Below are 22,457 nucleotides of genomic sequence, written 5' to 3' on the forward strand. Positions count from 1 at the left end.
AACTGGATGAAGCAAAAGATCAAATCAGTGAACTGGAAGACAAGATAGCAGTATACACCCAATCACGACAACAAAAAGAAAAAAATAATTAAAAAAAAAAAATAGGAGGATACTTTAAGAGACCTGTGGGACAACATGAAGTGTAACAATATCTGGATCATAGGAGTACCCGAAGGAGAAGAGAGAGAGCAAGGGATTGAGAATCTATTTGAAGAAATAATGACAGAAAACTTCCCTAACCTGGCAAAGGAATTAGACATACAAGTTCAGGAAGCACAAAGACTCCCAAACAAGAGGAATTCAAACAGACCCACATTGAGACACATCATAATCAAAATGCCAAAGGTCAAAGACAAAGAGGGAATCTTAAATACAGCAAAAGAAAGGCAGCTAGTTACTTACAAGGGTACTCCCATAAGAATGTCTGCTGATTTTTCAATGGAAACTTTGCAAGCTAGAAGAGAATGACAAGAAATATTCAAAATAATGAAAAATAAGAATCTACAACCACAAATATTCTACTAAGCAAGGCTTTCAATTAAAATGGAAGGTGAGATAAAGAGCTACCCAAATAGGGAAAAGCTTAAGGAATTTATCATCTACAAGCCAGTATTATAAGATATGTTAAAGGAACTTCTGTAAAAAAAGAAGTGGTAAAAAAGAGAAAACAAATAGAATAATAGAATGTCAGTAACTATGTACCTATCAGTAATCACTTTAAATGTAAATAGTTTAAATGCTTCAATCAAAAGACATAGGGTAGATGAATGGATAAGAAAACAAGACCCATGCATATGCTATCTACAAGAGACCCACTTCAGATAAAATGACATTCACGGACTGAAAGTAAAGGAATGGAAAAAGATATTTGACACAAATGGAAATGGAAAAAAAGCCGGGGTAGGGATACTTACATCCCTATAAAATAGACATTAGATAATAGAAAATAGAAAAAACAGACTTTAAAACAAAGGCTATAATAAGAGACAAAGAAAGGTATTCCATAATAATAAAGGGATCAATAAATCAAGAGGGGATAACCCCTAGTAAACATATGTGCACCCAACATAGGAGCATCTACATACATAAAGCAATTATTGACTGATATAAAAGGCGAGATCAATAGTAATACAATCATAGTAGGAGACTTTAACACCCCATTAACACCAATGGACAGATCTTACAGACAAAAATTAAACAAGGAAACAATGGGCCTAAAGACACACTAGACCAGATGGATTTAATAGATATTTTCAGAGTATTTTACCCCAAAGCAGCAAAATACACATTCGTCTCAAGTGCACATGGAACATTTTATAGGATACACCACATGTTAGGACACGAAACAAGTCTCAGTAAATTGAAGAAGATTGAAATCATATCAACCATCTTCTCTATCACAATGGTATGAAACTAGAAATCAACAACAAGAAAAAAACTGAAAAATACACAAGTACATGGAGTCTAAAAGCATGCTACTAAACAATGAATGCTTTTAGCCTTTCCCCACTGAGTATGATGTTTATTAATAAGACAAAGGAAGAAATCAAAAGATACCTAGAGACAAATGAAAATGAAAACATAATGATTCAAAATCTATGGGACACAGCGAAAGCAGTCCTAAGAGAGAAATTCATGGCAATACAGGCCTACCTCAAGAAACAAGAAAAAACTTAAACAATCTAACCTTACACTTAAAAAGAACAGCAAACAAAGTCCAAAATGACTAGAAGAAAATAAATAATAAAGATCACAGCAGAAATAAATGAAATAGTCTAGAAAAACAATAGAAAAGGTTAATGAAATCAAGAGCTGGTTCTTTGAAAGGATAAACAAAATTGACAAACCCTTAACCAGACTCAAGGAAAAAAGAGAGAGGACTCATAAATAAAATCAGAAATGAAAGAGGAGAAATAACTACAAATTCCACAGATATATAAAGGATCATAAGAAAATACTACGAGCTATTACACGTCAACTAATTGGACAATTTGAAAGAAATGGATATATTCCTAAAAACATACAATCTCCCAAAACTGAGTCAAAAAGAAACAGAAAATCTGAACTGACTGACTACCACCAATGAAATTGAATCAGTAATCAAAAACCTCCCCCCACATCCCCTCAAAAAGTGCTGGACCAGATGGCTTCACAGGTAAATTTTACCAAACATTCAAAGAGATTTAACACCTATTCTTCTCAAACTATTCCAAAAAATTCAGGAAGAGGGAAGGTTCCCTAAGTTCTTTTATGAGACCACCATTACCTTGATTCCAAAACCAGAGAAAGACATTACAAAAAGAAAACTGTAGGCTGATATCTCTTATTAACATTGATACAAAAATCCTCAACAAAATATTAGCAAACAAAAATCGGCAATACATTAAAAATATCATACCCCATGATCAAGTTGGATTTATTCCTGGGATGCAATGTTGGTGCAATATCCACAAATCAATTAATTTGATACACCACATTAACAAATTGAAAGATAAAAACTATATGATCATATTAATAGATGCAGAAAAAGTGTTCTACAATCCAGCATCCATTTATGATAAAAACTCTCAGCAGTATGGGAATAGAGGGAACATACTTCAACATAATAAAAGCCATATATGACAAACCTACAGCTAACATCATACTCAGTGGAGAAAGGCTAAAAGCATTTTCCTTAAGATCAGGAACAAGACAAGGATGCCCACTTTCACCACTCCTCTTCGACAATGTATTGGAAGTTTTAGCCACAGCAATCAGACAAGAAAGAGAAATGAAACGTATACCAATTGGAAAGGAAGAAGTAAAACTCTTGTTATTTGCTAATGACATGATACTATATATAGAGAACCCTATAAATTCCAAAAAAAAAAACTGTTAGAACTAATCAATGAATTCAGTAAAGTAGCAGGATACAAAATTAATATTCAGAAGTCAGTGACATTTTTATACACCAATGATGAACTTTCAGAAAAAGAAATGAAAAAACAATTCCATTTACAATTGCATCAAAGACAATAAAACACCCAGGAAACAAATTTTTAAACAACGAGGTAAAAAACCTGTTCTCAGAAAATTATGTCATTGAAAAAAGAAATTGAAGAAGATACAAATAAATGGAAGCATATACCATGCTCATGCGTAGGAAGAATCAACCTCATTAAAATAGCCATACTACCCAAAGCAATCTATAGATTCAGTACAATCTCTATCAAAATACCAATGGCATTTTTCAGAGAGCTAGAGCAAATAATCCTAAAATTTATATGTAACCATACACGACCCTGAATAGCCTTGGCAATCTTAAGAAGAACAAAGTCGGAGATACCACAGTTATAGAGAAGATAAAAACAAATAATCCTAAAATTTATATGGAGCCATGAAAAAAACCAAATAGCCATGGCAATCTTGAGAAGAACAAAGTTGAAGGTATCACACTACCTGATATCAAACTATACTACAAAGCTACAGTAATCAAAATAGCATGGTACTGGCATAAAAACAGATACATTGATCAATGGAACAGAATAGAGAGCCCAGAAATAAACCCATACCTGTATGCTCATTTAATATATGACAAAGGAGGCAAGAATATACAATGGAGTAAAGACAGTCTCTTCAATAAATGGCACTAGAAAAATTGGACAGATACATGCAGAAAAAAAGGAACTTGACCACCTTCTTACACCATATACAAGAATAGACTCAAATGGATTAAAGACTTAAATGTAAACCGAAACCATAAAACTTTTAGAAGAAAACATAGGCAGTAAACTCTCTGATATTGCTAACGGTAATTTCTTTTTAGATATATCTCCATGGACAAGGGAAACAAAAGAAAAAATAAACAAATGGGACTACATCCAACTAAAAAGTTTTTGTGCAACGAAGGAAACCATCAACAAAACAAAAAGACAACTGGCCAAATGGGAGAAGATATTCTCTTATGATACATCTAATAAGAGATTAATATCCAAAATATATAAAGAACTCATGCAACTTTACAACAATAAAACAATTCAATTAAAATAAAATGGGCAGACCATTTGAACAGATACTTCTCCAAAGAGGAAATACAGATGGCCAATAGACATATGAAAAGATGCTCAAGATCCTTAATCATCAGAGAAATTCAAATTAAAATCACGCTGAGATATTGCCTCATACCTATCAGAATGGCTATCATTAATAATTCAAATAACAACAGGTGTTGGCAAGGATATGGAGAAAAAGGAACTCTCATACACTGTTGGTGGGATTGCAAAATGGTACAGCCACTATGGAAAACAGTCTGGAGGTTTCTCAAAAAATTAAAAATGGATCTACCTTTTGACCCAGCAATTGCACTTTGGGGTATTTATCCAAAGAAAACAAAAATAATAATCGGTAAAGATCTAAGTGCACCTATGTTCATGGCAGCACAATTTACAATAGGCAAGATATGAATGACATGGTTGGACCTAGAGGTTATTATGCTGAGTGAAATAAGTCAGATAGAGAAAGATAAATACCATATGATTTCACTTATATGTGGAATCTAAGGAACAAAACACCTAATCAAAAAAAGACTCACAAATATAGAGGACAATCTGGTGACGGCCAGAAGGGAGGGGAGTTGGGGGGCTGGGAGAAGGTGGTGAAGGGTTAAAGAAGTACAAATTAGTAGATGATAGAGGGTCATAGGGATGGAGAACACTGCATAGGAAATGCAGTTAGCATTAATGTAATGCTAGGTGGAAAGCCTTAGGAGAGAAAGAGCAATTAGGAGGATCGTTTTATAAACTATATAAATGTGTAACCAATGTACTGTATACTTGAAACTAATTTTAAAAACTAGCAAAATATTTAAACATACTTTTTCTGTGTCCCAAATAAACCCTATTTTATAATATCTGCAATTTTAATTCAAATTATTATGAATTTTTACATTAAAATAACCATAGTTAACATTTATTGAGTGCTAATCATTTGCCAGGCATTGTTCTCTGTACTTTACAGGTATTCATTTATTCAATAGTCACAGTACTGTCAGGAGATAAATATAATTTTTCTACATTTTACAAATATAGACATTGAGCCAGAAAGAAGTAAAGAAATGTGTCCAAAGTCACATACATTGCTAATTACTGGTAAAGCTTAGATTCCAATGACCAGTTTGGCTCAATGCCCATGCTCTTTACCACTATACTTTCATACTTCTAAATATTCTATGCTCATAAGTTTATTAATAATTTGCATATAATTATGATTCCCAATATCATCTTCCCTTCTAGTGTACAAATTTGTTGGGAATTATTTCAGAGGTTCTATGCATAATAAATTTCTGAGGTCTATCCACATATAAAGCTTTATATGTGAAAGTACTTCTGTTTTCCTACACGGTAGATATAATTTGGTTAAATATGGAATCCTAGGTTTCAAATAGAAATTTTACATAACTTTCTATTACCTCTTTCAAGATGGTATTGTCAAAAAAAAATTGAGGTTACAGGGATTTTTGTTCATTTGTAGAAGATCTGATATTTCTTCTAAAGAATGTTTTTACATTTTCTCTACATTGTTAGTGTCTTGAAATTTCACACTGTCAGTGTGTGCATCTGTATGTGCACACACATATTTTATCCTCACATTCTTTTTGTTTCATTAGGCAGATTTTACAGATTCTGTACCCATTTTCTATGCCTCTTCCCTATGTACTTTGAAACACAATTTCTGCGTGATAGAAAATTTCTTCAATTTGATCATGCAGTCTCACTAATTCATTCCTCCCTTTATTTCTGTTTTTAGCTCATGCTTTGTGCTCCTTTGTTTGCTTGTTTGTTTAATCTCATCAACCAAGTATTTCATTTACATTTATCTTCTTGGCTTTGTGTTTTTGTGGGTGCAATACAGTCTCACATTTATAATGGTACATACAGACGATGCTCATTCTATTATTTTACTTTCTTTCTCTTTTCTCTTTTTGCTCCATTAACTACAATTCCTTGTTTTCATTTTCATGTTGTTTTTTGTGCTTCCCTTGTGGTATTGGATTTCTGCAAATATTTATTGATTCTGTCCTGTTTGTTCATGTTTGTGTTTATTTTTATTTGCTGGATGGTTGCTGTACTTCCTGGGCCAGAGGGTAGCATTTCTCGAGCATATTTCCAGTTATCAAGGATTCTGCCTTATTTCTGTGTCCAAGTTCTCACACTTACTCACTCCTAAAAGCAGAAAATACGATTGCCCCTGCTTGGTTCAGGATGTGGGTGTAGGGAGGAATGCTCGACATGGAGGTTTCCATACATCTGGCTGATTCTCCTGAGGTACTTTCATACCAGTACCCCATGGGTGGTGCTGTGAAGAGTTAGGTGTCCTGGAGGCCCCAAGTCTTATTGCAGAGGACTATACAATAACAGTTAGCAACGTAACTGTTTCACACTGTAAGTTAGTATTATCCCAAAAATATCTGTGTAACATTTTGCTACTTGGCATCATTTCATGTAAAATAAATGAAGCAGAAAACATGTTTTGATAGTTTTCATGATTCAATTCTGTACTGGAAAATGTAAACCTATAATTATACATGATTTTTTTTTTCTACTTATACTAAAATGCAGCAAAGTTTGAGAGGATGCTAGGACCTGTGGCTGTCCTATGTACAGTGTGATGAGGTGCTCAAAGATAAATAATATCTTATTGACTGATAACTCTTCAAAAGCCTGGTGCCACATTGTGGGCTTCTTCCTTCCTGAGAAAACAGTGAGAGCCACAGTGGCAACTGTATTTCCTAGACAAAAGTAAAGGTAAATTATTCATTAAATATTAGATTCATGAGAAAAGTCTACTGGAAACGTCATTCAAACTCTTTGTCAAAGTTGCTGCAAGAAATATCCTGAGCACTTGTTTTTGAACCCTTTGACTTCAGTCAAGAACAGTCCTGTCAAAATAATTTACTGTGCAAGAAAACCCATGAAAGACAAATTATCAAAATTGAAAATGTACTTAACTCTGGAATGAATGTTAAACAATTAGTGCAATAGAAAATAACAAATTACATATAGATATACACATTTAAACTTAAAGAGCAAAAGAACAAAGGAAAAACAAAATGAATCAATGAAAAAGTTTTAAATAAAAGAGGACTGGCACCATACTATTAAGCAAGAAGAACTCGAGAAAAATAAAACAGGCTCCAATTTCACAAACACAAAGGTGACTGTGAGCTGCTATCTGGATTCTCAAGGTCCAAAGAGATCATCATAAATGTAAAATACCTTAATTATTAAAGGGAATATTTTGGTTCTATCTACACTGGGGTTATGACTGATGTAGGGCAGACAGGTGTCGTGTATTATCATCTCCAACAAATATTCCTTTCTCGGCATCTTGAATACTGCACTATGTTGCATGACATCTTGAGCATGAATCACAGGTCCTGCTGTCACACCCTCTGCTCTGGAGTTTAATTATCACATAGCATTAGACACCAACTAACCAACAAACTACCTAACAAAAGAACTAACTTAGTTGGTTAGCTGGTGTCTAATGCTAATTAATTATAATTAAACATATGTATAAGTATGTGTATATATAAATGATATATATTATATATTGTATATATATATATAAATGAGAGAGAGAAAGAGGAGAATGAGAGAGAGAAAATATTTTTGCTTTTAATGGTTGGTATATAGTTGGTAATATAAACAATATTCTCCAAATGAAGAAAATTAAATAATTAAAATTTGTTTGATTAAAAATATAATTAAAAATAACTCAAGGACTAATATGAAATGAAATGCACTCTTTGATGCATTAGGTTTATTTAAAATTATTTTCTTATAAAAATTACTCAGGAAAATCCACTAATCAACCCCAGTATTCTCATATTTAGAAAATTTTAGGTATCTACGGACAGAATTTTCTCAGAAATTCCATTCTCTATATTCAATATTACATATCTGCTTACAGTAATAAATTATTTTTTACTGATCAGCAAAAAAATTTTTGACAATCAAAAACTGCTAAATAAATAAATTATAAATGTGGCATTTGGGACATATCAAATTAGAGAATACTATTAAAAACTATTATTCTTAATTTGATTAAAATTTAATGATTATAGGAAAAAACAAATATTTTTATTTAACTTGGGTTTTATATTTTTACTTTTTAAAAAATCTGTTACTAGCAGATTCTCATTTTATTTCTTTGGATATATTAGTGTCATTAATAGATATCAATTTCTCAAATGGTGTAAGTAGTTGAATTATCTTGTTATTCACATTTGCTTGCATTTATTATTTCAGGTACAATATCATAGCAGAAAATCAGATTATTTCACACTTCACTTCAAATCACCAAAAGTAATCATGTATATTTTTCAGTTTTATTATTTCATTATATAATGAAATATGAAGAATATATTTTTTTCTTTTAGGTTTAAACTATTTTCACTCATTTGCTTAACAAAATTAACTGGATATGTAGCCCATTCAATCATACATTTTCTATTGTAAAAGTTCAAACAAAAAAATCACAAGATATATCATTACAAAGACTGTTAGTAGAATTAAATGTGACATACAAAATATTACATCATTTTCCTTTTACCCTTTTAAAGAGAGCATGTTGCTTTGAGCTAATTTTAGATTTCAGATAAAATGTAATCACATTATTTCACCTTCACCTAGGGAAGTAAAAAAATTAAACTTTATGGATTAGGCTGCAACCTTAAGATTATGGAATGATCTCTTTCATCAATTCACTGGCAATATAATAGTTACATCACTTCAGAAGAGATTAAAATTTCAAAAAAAGATCTACCGAGAATATTAATTTCCCTGACTGGCTTTCTGATCATTTTTGCCAGATGACTGCTGTCAATTGTTATACAATATAGAATAGCCATATTAACTAGGCATCATTAGTCTTGAAAAGCAAAGGAAAACTTGAATATAATTTGGTAGCCAAACCAAACTTTTTATATTTAAGTTAAAAATGTGATTTATAAACTTTTGTTAATTAAAGAAATATTTATCTGTGTATCAAATATGTTTCAGGCATTGGTCTAGACAAATAGTGAATACAATAATGAATACTAACTCTCCAGTTTCAAAGATTTTTATTCCACTTGGGCTACAGGGAACAGAATATCTATTTGGATATACAGGCTCACAGCGAGGGAGACAATAATCAGTCCAATATTAGGAGCTAAAAAAAGCCTCATAAAGAAAGTCACATCCAAATGGAAACCAGAAGTGCTGTGATTTCTGCTAATAATTTGTACTTTATCTTGAGGACTACTGGTATCCATTGACTACATTTAAGCAACAGTGTTAAAAAATAAGATTTACATGTTTTTTAAATTCTTCAAGCTGAAGTATAGACAATGGACCAGAAGCAAGGCAGTTTACAAGTTATACAAGGGATTTGTATAGTGTTTATAAAGCCACACCCCAGTGACTCGCTCTTGTAATATTACTGTGTCAAACATACCAAGATATGAATTTAAATCCAGAGAGTGGAGAGAATTTCCTTACCAGACAAATTCATAATAGCTAAGAGCAAACCTAGTTAATAACAAGAGTGGCATTGACTTATAATTTATCTTCATTCTTTCTTATAGAACATTCTCAGTAACCAGACAGAATTTTGAGAGATGAAAGGCAAAACATATTTGCATCATCTTGATTTAATACTTTATTAATATAATCAAACTCTCACCATGATCCTGAAATTTTATCAAAATAGAAGGTGTCCCTGTGATGGTCCTACATGTTAAAATAATTCTTCTGGCTCAGTTTGTAACTGACCATTAGCAGAAATCACAGCATTTCTGGTTTCCACTTGGATATGACTTTCTTTATGGTTCTGTTTATTTTAATCATCCTTACAATAGAAGCCTCGACAAAATTTCATTGGACATTTTTTTAACATCTCTACCTAGCATATTTCCTTCTATTTGGGGAAGAACTCTTTGAGTAATCCAGACATTTATTTTAAGTCTTCTCTCATAATTTTAATGTTGCAAACTCTGCCTTAGGTTAATAACACCTTTAATTTTGGCATCATTAATTATATCTATTAAGGATGACAAAAATCCAATTTGAATTACCTTGAAGAAAAGGAGACTGCATCAAGTCAGTACACCAAACCATAGGATGTTACCAAGCCATGGAAACAACAGACCAAGAATTCAAATGCCAACAGGACTCAGTCTCTATGCATTTTATCTAATTTCCTCTGAATCTTTGCTTGCATCTTTCAGACTAGCTTCTACTGTACAACCAGAAACATGGCTGCTATAATTCTATGTTCCATAGGTTTGCCCACTAAGCCAGGCCACTTTTTTCCCCAGACTTCTAAAGGAATGCTGAGATTAACTTACCTTCAGTCAATGGCTCGCCCCTAGACCAGAAAGACACAGCCAATGCTATTGGGTTGTATGATGGGAAGTAATCATAGAATCACAGAGTTGGCCAGAAATAAATCTATGTGTATATGGCCAATTAATTTATAACAAAGGAGCCAAGACTATACAATGTGGAAAGGACAGTCTCTTCAATAAATGATGCTGGGAAAACTAGGTAGCCACATGCAAAAGAATGGAGCTTGACCTCTATCTTATACCATACACAAAAATTAATTAAAAATGGGTTGACATGAAAGTAAGACCTGAAACTGTAAAACTCATAGAAGAAAATATAGGCAGTACACTTCTTTACATAAATCTTGGTGATGATTTTATGGAATTGACACCAAAAACAATGGAAACAAAAGCAAAAATAGACAAGTGGGACTATATCAAACTGAAAAGCTTCCGCACGACAAAGGAAACTATCAACGAAATGAAATGTCAACCAATAAATGGGAAAAAGTATTTGTAAATCATATATCTAATGGAGGCTAATATTCAAATATGTATAAAAAACTCATACAACCCAAAACCAAAAAAAGAAAAAAAATCTGATTAAAATATGGGCAAAGAATCTGAAGATCCATTTTTCCAAAGAAGACATACAGACCAATAGGTACATGGAAAGATGCTCTACATAACTAATCATCAGGGAGATGTAAATTAAAGCCACAAAGAGATATCACCTCACACCTGTTAGAATGGCTATTCTCAAATACACAAGAAATAACAAGTATTGGCAATGATGTAAAGAGAATCTTTGTGCATTTTGGTGGGAGTGTAAATTGGCACAGCCACTGGAAAACAGTATAGAGTTTCCTCAAAGAAAATTAAAAACAGTTCTAATATGATCCAGTAATTTCGCTTCTGGGAACTTACCTGAAGAAAACAAAAACACTATCTCAAAAAGATATGTGCACACTCGTTATTTACTATATGGAAAAAACCTAAGTGTCCATCAATGGAGGAATGGATAAAGAAAATGTGGTGCATATATACAATGGAATTTTATGCAGGCATGAAAAATGAAATCTTGCCATTTGTGACAACATAGATGGAATTTGAGTGCATTATGTTAAGTGAAATAAGTCAGACAGAAAACCAAATACTGAATGATCTCTTCATATGTAAAATTAAAAAAAAAAAAAAGCAAGTTCATAGATACAGAAATTAGATTGATGGTTGGCAAAAAATTTCTGTAACTACGTATGGTGATGGACGCTAACTAAACTTATTGTGGTGATCATTTTGCAATATATATAAAGTCACTATGTTGTACCCCTAAAACTAATAGAATGTTGCATGTCAATTATACTTCAATTAAAAAAAAAAGGAATCATAGAGTTGGAGGAGTTCTTTGAAGGGAGGTTTCAAGAAATGATGTCGGTTAGATTGGATGGCTCAAGATTATGCTAAGATACAGTTTAAAAGTTTAGAATTTTAAGATCAATGGAGAACCATTAAGATTTCGATCTAGAAGATGTAAATCAGGTTATTTATTTTGAACAAGCACTCTGGCTACAGTGTGAAAAGTAAACTAGAAGAGTTGGTGAAACAGGGAAAATAGGAAACCACTGGAAGTATTCAGGCAGCATATGCCTTGCAGTTTTATAGTAACAATTGAGCTAGAGAGAAAGAATGAAATTTCAGGAACAGTGGGAAAGTAATACTTGTAAGAGTTGGTGACTGAGATTTGTAAGACAAAACTTTGAAGAGGAGAAACAGGTTTCATGTAGCTGATATGAAACTTTTGGTTTCAGAGTTAATTTAAGATGTCTATAAAATATACAAGTAGAATAATTCACCATAAGGTGTCAGTAATAGAATAGGAAGCCACAGTCCTTCCTGCCCCCCATGGAAACATTGATTTAACAATAATACATGGACCAATTCCCTTTGTGAGAAATCCAGAAAACAATTAAGAAGCTCCTACACCCCAGAAGGGCATGAAACCAGCCACATAAAAGCCAGCAGAAAAATTTGTGGCATTAACTTTCCATAGACCCTCCCATCAGCTCAGCGTGACATGATGGGGTGGGTTCAAGGAAGATTCCCAACTTGCAGCTGATAACTTACAAAATTTCTGCTTTCAATCCAACTTTCTTCCCAATAGCAATCCTCAAACACACTACACACAATAAGTCCATAACCAAGCATCTTTCCCATTTATATTCCATTTTCTGTAATTCTTACTATCAAATTGCTCAGTCCTGAAAGTTAATCATAAACATTGGCTTTTCTTTCTCATCCTTAACCCACATCTAAGCAATCACCATTAGTTCTATCTCCTGAATATCCTTGTACTGATTTCTTTACGTGTTAATATCCTGGTTCGGGCCATTCCTTCTTCCATAAATTACTGGCAGGCTACTACACCAGACTACTACACTCTGATGCTCCCTCCAACCTATATCCTGAGCCACAACCTAAATACTATTTTTTAAAAAATTTATTCCATCATTCTCTTTCTTAAGATGTTTAACTACTCCCCATTATCCATACTACTGCTCACGACTCTTCTTTAAATGGTACTCTTTACCATTTCAGAATTATTTCTTATTTCTCCCCCAACTACCCTAATGCCATGTTGCCTCAGCGAGGGCACACTACCCTCCTTCCTCATATTATAGCATACTTTTCACTCCTCTCCCAATTCTGAGAAAGCTTCCTGATATAGAATATCTGATCTATCACCTGATTACTTCCTTCTTAACCTTATGTTTATACTAATTTCACTATAATGCATCCCTGGACATCCCCAAAGATATCTAAATCCAGATTAGTGCATTAAAGCATTAAATCCCCTTCAGGGATATACTCTATAGTTTATTCACCATAGTATGTATCCCTGTGTTGTCACTTGTTTGTATGTTGGTCTTTGAGTACCTGATCATTGTAAGTTCCTAAAAGGCAGAGCCTATTTCTGTCTGTCATATTCATCTCCATATGCCACTAATTAGCACATATGATAAATTACTATTTGTCAAAAGTATATATGAATGAGTGAATTAATTAAATATATCAAGAGACAGATTCTAATTGTTGGACAAGACATAATCCAGCAGACTATCTCTTTGGACATAGAGCTCTGGTGAGGGCTGCCCAGCTGATAGATGGCTGACTTTGGTTCAGTCATCCATTTCTAATCTAACCATCTGTGTCCAACGTAATGGAATCGTGGTTTAAGTAGGCAAATTATGCAGAGACTCACTAGAAAGAAGTGATAGGTCTAGATATTGCACACATTCAAGCTTCTTAAAAGACAGCAATGTAAAGGACAGGTACCTTGCTTAACATGCATCATTATTCAGGCCTCCACTTAGTGTCCATCCTTCTAAGCTACTCTTGAGCTTTATCCCCAAACAAAAAAAAAAAAGATAACTCTTATAGACATTTTCTGTGTTTTTGTCTATTTCTTGGCCATGACCCTTGGCCTTCCCTATGAGCTGTTAAAAGAATAGACTTTAACTTGAATACTCAATGCCTGGTGCAGTTTCTGGATAATAGTAGATTTTTAATGAATCCATGCTGAATATTGAATAAAGTAAATGATCATATGAATGAAGAAACAAATGCCTAAATCAAACTATGTGGAAACTTTAAAAGTTCTCCATATTAAATATACGTCCACTTGGAGGGTAGGTAGGTGAGCCTTTTACTGGCCCATTAACAAACTTAGGTTCCCAAAATGTAGATGAGTCTCCTGTCACTATCATTGCCTGAATGCAATCAGCTATTTGATTTTCAGCCCAGTGCTCCGCACAAAGTGTGAAATATGCATACTGAGTTAAATTGATTGAATAGTTGAACTGCATTGAATTTGATTTGGAGAGATTGTCTCCATATGAGATTACCAAAAAAGACTAAATCATAAAATGCTGAGGTTTTTTAAATTCTATGAATTGAATCTTGTTGTAAATAATTTTTTTTAAAATAAAACCATTTCTGCCGGAATCCAGACTCTACAGCTTTTTATTTTTTAACATATCTATAAACTAAAGGAATTCTCTCCTGTAAAAAAATTGTTCTTAATGAATTGGTTCAAAGTAGATCAAGCCTCTGTTATTTCTTAAACTTATAAGCCAAAATGAGATTTATTAATAGTTTTTTTTTTCAAAATCAATTTGAAATAATAAGTACATTTTGGAATATCTGATTCCTTAGCAAACCGATAGAATTTTCATCTATAACAGTACCACATATACTAAAAGAGAATATAGCTCCCAAATTAAAATATATCTGGTGACAGATGGCCAGATCTTTTTTTAAATGTTGGGGACTCATAATATATAATAACTGAACTGTATGTAATTTTTTTTTTTTTTTTACCCAGAAGCAGAGAGGTACATGAGGAACAGACATTTATTACTCCTGATTAAATTGAAAGACATTTCTGAACACTTTTGAAGTGAGTTTTTATGTAACAATGTTCTAAGAATATAATAATATTCGATATGCTTAACGTATTCTTAAAATCAACACTTGTATAGATGTAGATCTGCCCTCTCTCCTTAAATCTGATCCATTTCCTGTAACATAAATACTATGAAATAAAGATACCATTTGATATGATGTTCACTTTTTCCCACATTCTCCTTGTAATTATTATCCAGTGTTTACACCTGGAGAGCTTTTAAAAAGTCTAATGAAGATATTACTGAACGGGCTAGTTCTGCTATTTAAAATAGTGCTACTTCTTGATAAATAGTATATTAGTTTATCCTCATGTATATTTGCTCAAATGCCATGCCCATTCAAAATTATCAATTTGTTTGTCTTTGAATCCCTACTTTACCCCAGTTTCACTGAGAGACAGTTCAGGAATTCACATACCAAGAGGGATTTGAAATGATCTTACTTCTCTAAGACTAAGTCAGAAGACGTTCTTTCAATTTTACTTCTTGGTAGCCAGACCCTATTCTTATTGTCATATTTTAGATGGAATTCTGGATATCACCGGTTCTGCATACATCACTGACACCATTAACACTCTGTGTTTTCAAAACTGGACCCCTACCCTATCTCCTACCTATTGAACATCTGTTAGTTCTCAAAACCCAGCACAGAAATATATTGGTTTTCTAGGCTCCTGTTTAGACATAATTTGTTAACCCCTCTCCAAGATTGTCATTTCCATCCTGGTTTTCACCAACAGTTCTGCTATTTCCTCTAATTCTTCCTCATGTTAGAAATAGGCCTTCTTTACTCCCAGCATTCCAGATGGTAATAAATCTAATCTACTACTAAGAGCTAATATTGACTGGAAAAGAATACAAGTCTCACTTTGGATTATTTTAAATTTATTACAATTTTAGAATTGTATTATTTCCTTGATTATATTGTGTAAACTTGATTTATTTTTAATGCATTGATAAATACACAAATCGAATAGTATATTTTTAAGTTTTTGCCTCACTTCCTGACTATTTTAGTGTATCCATGTTTTTACCCTCCCTTGGGCATAATTACACATTTCAATTTTGCCTTATTCTGACTTCTCACTGCATGTATAGACGGAGCTCATTGGAGTGGTATTCTGTAAATATTTTTGTGAATTATTTAGCATATTTTCTCAAATCCAAGATCCCACTCAATGTAAGATACTAAAAACAAACAAACAAACAAAGACAGCTCAAAGAGCATAATTTATCCCCATAAAGATGTATGCCCCTGTAAGGAAGTAAAATTATGTTCTTATACAAATAAGAAATCTGCCCACTCTGAGTCCTATTTTGTCCTCAGTGTTCTACAATTATGCATAGTAACAGAATGACACTGTTTCATAAGCTATGCTCTCAATCTGGACTTCCTTAGCATTCTTCAGACAGACAGTATAATGTCGAAATGAAATCAAAGCTTTGGCATAATTCTCACAAATACGTGTAATAACAACTACATTAGAACTTATTCATCTATCTTGAATATGTCAAGTTTCTCTTGACATCAACTTAACTACCATTCCAACTTCAGAAAAGTAAAAATGTCAACAACAAGAAAACAGTTTTATAAATGCTTTTGTGCCTAAGTCTTCTACTAATACTAATGAGCTTAGTTTTCTTTTTGTTTTTTGTTTTTTTTTTCAGAAAACACGTTTCTTACATACTTCTCAACACGATGCATTCTTTTCAGGAGCATTATGGGAGCAAAAGAGTAGGCAATAAGGCCCTAAAAGGAATTCAGTACTTTATTCAAGGTGTTTCAATATGTTTGTCATCTGCATAGTTATTGGCATCACTGTTAAGTTATATGAATATTATCTCAGTTCTTCATTACATAAAAATATGTGTGGGGAAATGACTATCTATGCATGCAGTAAAAGGTCAGAATTTGACAAAAATTAAAATATGTGATTATGCCTTAGGAAAAAATACACAAATACAATGAAATATCAAGATGAGTGAAGCAATTTTTTAAAATTTTTCACTTTGTATGTTTATCAAAGCCTTAAAAATGAGTCAAGTTCACATAAGATATTTCATGATAAAACCTTTAGCAAATTGTGTATAGAAAGAACATACCTCAATGTAATAAAGGCTGTTTAAAACAACCTTAGTAAAATAAAGGCTATATACAACAAACCCACAGTCAACATCATACTCAATGGTGAAATACTGAAAGTTTTTCCTTGAAGATTAAACAAGACAAGTATGTCTACTCTCACCAACATAGTACTGCAAGTTCTAAATAGACCAATTTGGCAAGACAAAATAATAAAAGCCATCCAAATCAGGAAAAAAAAAAGGAACCCTGTCATTATTTGCAGATGATATGATCTCATGTGTACAAAATCCTAAAGATTCAACCAAAAACCTGTTGGAACTAATCAATAAATTTAGCACAGGTTATAAAAATGACATACATAAATCAATATATATTCTATTGATCCTGTTTCTGTGGAGAACCCTGACTAATCTGTATGATGGTACTGAGTGGTTGTGATACATAAAAAGATTTATATAAGGTTTTGACTTACATGATTATGGAGGCAGAGAAGTGCAGTAATCTGACATCTGTAAACTAGAGACCCAGGAATATCGCTAGTGTAGTTCAAAGGGCTAAGATCCCAAAACCAATGATGTAGACTGCAGGCCGAGTCTGAAGGCCTAAGAACCAAAAGCACGAGGGGCAGAAGATCAATATTCCAACTCAGCAGTCAGGCAGAGAGAGAAGGAACCTTCCTCCACCTTTTATTCTATTCTATGAATGGTAGGATCCCTGTTAACACTGGGGAGAGCAAACTGTTTCACTCAGCCTGCCAATTCGAATACCAATCTCTTCCAGAAACACTCTCCTAAACACACCAGAAATAACAATTGACCAGATATCTGGGCATCCTGTGACCCCGTCAAAGTGATACATAAAATTAACCATCACAGATGGAAAGCAAGTGAAGTGAACACTAAAACAGCTCCAGCTGGCTGCCTTCAGAGATTCCAGGCTATGGGACAGTTGGAGGAACTGAGGTGGAGCCCAGCAGACTCTATGAGTTGAGGATACATGCCTGAGAATCTAGGGAAACCAAGGTGTCCAGAGTTCATAGAACAGAGTGCCAGAAAAGTGAGACCTAAACAGGCAGAGAATCCCAGAAATCTATAGAGGGGTCCTTTGAAGTGCTCATCAAAGTACCTATCACCACATATGTGAAAAGATTCAACCAACCTGAGGCCAAGGAAAGAACAATCTCAAGTGATTAGAGGAAACAGTGTCCAGGACTCATACAGGGCCAGAAATAGCACCTATTCCCACCAGCTCATAGTTCATAAATTCATGGGGCATTGGTACAGTATTCAGGAAAGTCTTGCCTCAAAAGAGAGAAATAATGAGCCATAGACTGAGCACTGCTCCAGATCCTCCTAACAAATCTTAAAAGCATGACCCAAAAGGATAAAACTGTTTCCAAGTCATATAATTGCTTTAGAAATCTGATGTTAGGTATCAGGAGAAAGCAATCCAGCCAGTGGACATCATAAATAAACTCAAACTTCTCAAAATACATAAAATTTTCGGCCCTTGTAGCTAATTGCATGCCATAGAATCCTATCCCTCCACTCTGCCCATCTTTCTCCACATTCAGGCTTCTGAACCTTGCAGTATGTTCACTTTGGTGCCAGCTTGGATGAACCTATCTTGTTCAACCTTATTGTTCTGCCAGTGTCATGATGTTGACATTAACTTTCCTGCTTTATCCCAGCAATTTCTGGATCAATTGCTGGACCAACTTTTTACCTAACTTTGAATCTGATAGTGAGAGAAGAAAACTGAATCAAACCTAATACCGTATTTGTATCTAGTAAGGATTCAATTAAAGTTAATGGGCTTGAATTTAATGTATGTTAGCTAAGCTTTTCTCACAGTTTCTGCATCATCAAATAACTTCCAAGCATATCTATTTTTATAGCTAGAAATCTCTTGGTTCTACTTGTAGAAACACAGATCTTCACTAACGTACTGAGATGGCACTATATTTCTTTTACCTGGGCCACAGCTGACTGGATGAGATGTACACACAATCATGGAGGTGGCAGTAGCTTTAAACAAACACAAGTAGAAATCCAAAATGAAATGGGAACCACAAAGCAAGAGGTCCTTACAGACAAACAATTCACTCACAGCAGGATTCATAGTGGTTATACGACACTGGTCTGTATCAAGCAGAGTTCCTGAAAACACTTTACAATCTAGCTATCTATCACACATGCCAATAGCCTACATCAAGGAAAGAGATGGGAGAGCAGGGAGGAGAAAGTTGTTCCTAAAACAGATCCCTATAAAGTCTCCAGTTCTTAAAGCAGTTCTTATCTTCATAACAAAAAGATTTCTGTAATGTTAACCATGTTTTGCTTTGCTTTCTTTCTTATCAGGAAAGAAGGACTGATATATATTTCTTCTTATTGTTTCCTGAGAACTCAGAAAGGAGAAAGATATAAAAACATGAAAGCAGACTATAAATCACTTCTTAGCTTTTAGTACTTCTGTTACTATTTTGTATCAAAGATATATCAAAGATAGCTATGTGATTTTGTGATTTTAAGTGCTGACATCAGAAACATGAATGCCTTCAAGCAGTATAAGCATACAGGGAAGTCTGACACTGAGAGCTTATTTATATTCAATTTAAAAAAGTGAAAGAGTTCATTTTTTTGATATTTTTATTTGTATATCTTTAAAACACTGGGCAAAATTATATCTAAGGTAGAAATAACCTCGGGCAATTATGAACCCTTGTGTATTTTTCTTTAAACTCAGCAGGACTCGCTTATAAAATGCATAGCTTTTGAAAGGAATCAATTACACCACAGGTCAAAACAAGCCTCTCAAATAAAAGGATGATAGAATTTCTCACTCAGACATAAAAAATTAATCGTGCAACATGAATGCTAAATATATAGCGAGTCTTAAATATTTGAGGGGCCTCCTACCAGCAGGTGCACAGTGACATGGCTGTAGTAGTTATTACTTACACAGGATACATAGTACCTATCAATCAATACTTGATGATTGGCTACTGACTATTGCTATCTAGAAAATTCTCTACTATTGCCCTCAAGACAAATCTGTGAAATAGTTTGGGATATATTTTATATATTTGGGCAGAAAAATCTCTCTTATTAATGTTTCTCAAACTTGGCTTACTTTAAAGTCATCAGGTCCTGGCATCACTACCAAGGAAGCTCCAAGGTGATTTCAATATTCAGGCAGTCTTCAATTTTTGGTGTGCATCAGAATCACCTGGAAGTAATTGTTAAAACAGGTTGCCGGGCCATACTTTTAGTGCTACCTCAGAATTTTTGATTAAGTGGGTGTTATGGATTGAATGTTTGTGTTCCCCCAAAATTTGTATTAAGAGATTGAAGATTTAATCCACAATGTGATGGTATTTGGAGCTGGGACCTATGAGAAGGAATTAAAGTTCAACGAGATCCTAAGGGTGGAGCCTAGTCTGATGTGGGATTCTGTGGGATTAGTGCCCTTATAAAAGAAACAACAAAGAACTATCTCCTTCAACTCCCCTACCCTCTGCCCAGTGAAAAGAAGAGGTTTATGAGCACACAAAGAGACGGCAACTACATACAAGCCAGTAGGTCTAGAAATTTGCATTTCCTACCAGTTCCCAAATAATGCCGATGCTGCTTGCTGGTTTGGCAATTACACTTTGCAACCATTGTCTATAGCACACTGCCTCAACATTAATGTAAATTCAAGTCACCTAGGGATCTTATTAAAAGTCCAAATTTTGATCCAGTAGTTTGAGTGTAAGGCCTAAGGTTCTGCAGTTTTAACACTCCCAGGTGATGTTAATGAATTATATTTTGAGTTATTAAGTTATATACTTTTAATGCTCAGATGTTACCTGAGCTCTAGGACAGTGCTTGAAATAACTGCACCAATTCCTCTCCCAGTATTTTCCAAAACCCTTACCCTTTGCAAGACCTAGCTACAGTTACAGCTCTTGTCTAAAGCCTTCCATGGGCTACAAAGTCAGAAATAAATTCTCTTTTAAACTATGACTATTACTGATTGGCTTTGCCTCTCGGTTATTGTTGTTTTATTGTTCTGGCTACCTTTTCTTGAGCACTTGCTAGATTCAGGGACTGCACAAAATGCTTTGCAAACATTTGTTTAACCCTCAGAAAGACACAAGGATGAAACGTTGTTAGCCCAAATTTAAAATGAGAGGGAAAAGAGGCTCAGAGAGTATAAAGACATGCCCGGAGGACAGAAAATTAGAAAGCAATGGAGAGTAGGGAGGGACTAATGATAGATCCCAGATGCCTGTCAATCAAGCCCAATGCCTTTAATCACAATGTCAAGTATCCTTCATTTGAAATGAAGTACAGTTTCACTTTAAAAACATGACCCGATATGCTGAATGTGTGGTTCCAATTGAGAGGCAAAGAGTTGTCACAAAGTTTACAATCTAGTAGAAAAGATTGATATTGCTCATAAAATTGCTTTAATTCATAATTGCAAAATGCGATAAGTGCTCAATGAAACAAACACCATTGTTTGAGAAACTATAAGAATAAACCTGAGGTAAGGAGTAGAAAGGGAGGCTTTGGGTCAGGGGAGTGTCCAGGAGCCAGGTTTCCAAGTTAGCATTTTGAGGATAATGTATTTGAAGATGAGGGGGATAGTTCTTTCCGTATAGATGAAATCAGAACTACCTTATCATAAGAAAAAGAATCTGGTATTTTCCAGAAACTGAAGAAAGACCACTGTGACTATAGTGCAAAGTGCTAGAGGGAAGGGCCACCTCACTATACCAAGTGAGGTGCTATTTGTATTATTATCATAATTATTGTTTGATTTCACATAAATGACTTTATTCTTAAAAACTGGGAGTTTTTACCTGTATTTTCATACTAGGGCTGCCAGATATTATATAGGACGCATCATAAGATTTTCATTTCAGGTGGATATCAAATAATTTTTTAGTTCAAGTATCATGTATTATTGGGACACATAGTTAAAAAATTCATTATTTAATTAAAACATAATTTAGTGTCCAGTATTTTAATTTGCTAAATCTAGAAACCCTATATGGGAGTCTTTCCTGAATTTTCTCTTAGTGGTACTCAACAATACCTTGGGACACACACTGGCTCTACAAATCTTAGAAATGCCTCCATCAAACACACTTACCACAAAACACATATACCCATTTAAGTGTTATGGAGCATGTACTACATATCATGCATGTTCTAAGTGCTGGGGACATAAGTAAATAAAACAGGTAACTTTCTCGCCTTGTACATACACTCACATAACACACATCAAACTTATACGAAACTGGCCACGTATCAACAGCCAGGGGAAGTTCTATACACACATTGCATTTAATTCCAATTGAGTTACTATTATTACTTACATTACTTCAATATCATTCTTGTAGATAATAATAATTAGGTATTATTAACCTCTTTATTATTATAGTTCAAGAGTTCAAGAAAATATGGTTTAGGGAGGTTACGACCATGGTAACAGCAGTTTGGTGGCGGAGTCAAGGGTCATTGCATCTGTGTGACTAGAGAGCTAGCATATGCTTAAATATCCTACCATA

Source organism: Pteropus alecto, unplaced genomic scaffold, assembly GCF_000325575.1.
Source record: "Pteropus alecto unplaced genomic scaffold, ASM32557v1 scaffold79, whole genome shotgun sequence".
NCBI lineage: Eukaryota > Metazoa > Chordata > Mammalia > Chiroptera > Pteropodidae > Pteropus > Pteropus alecto.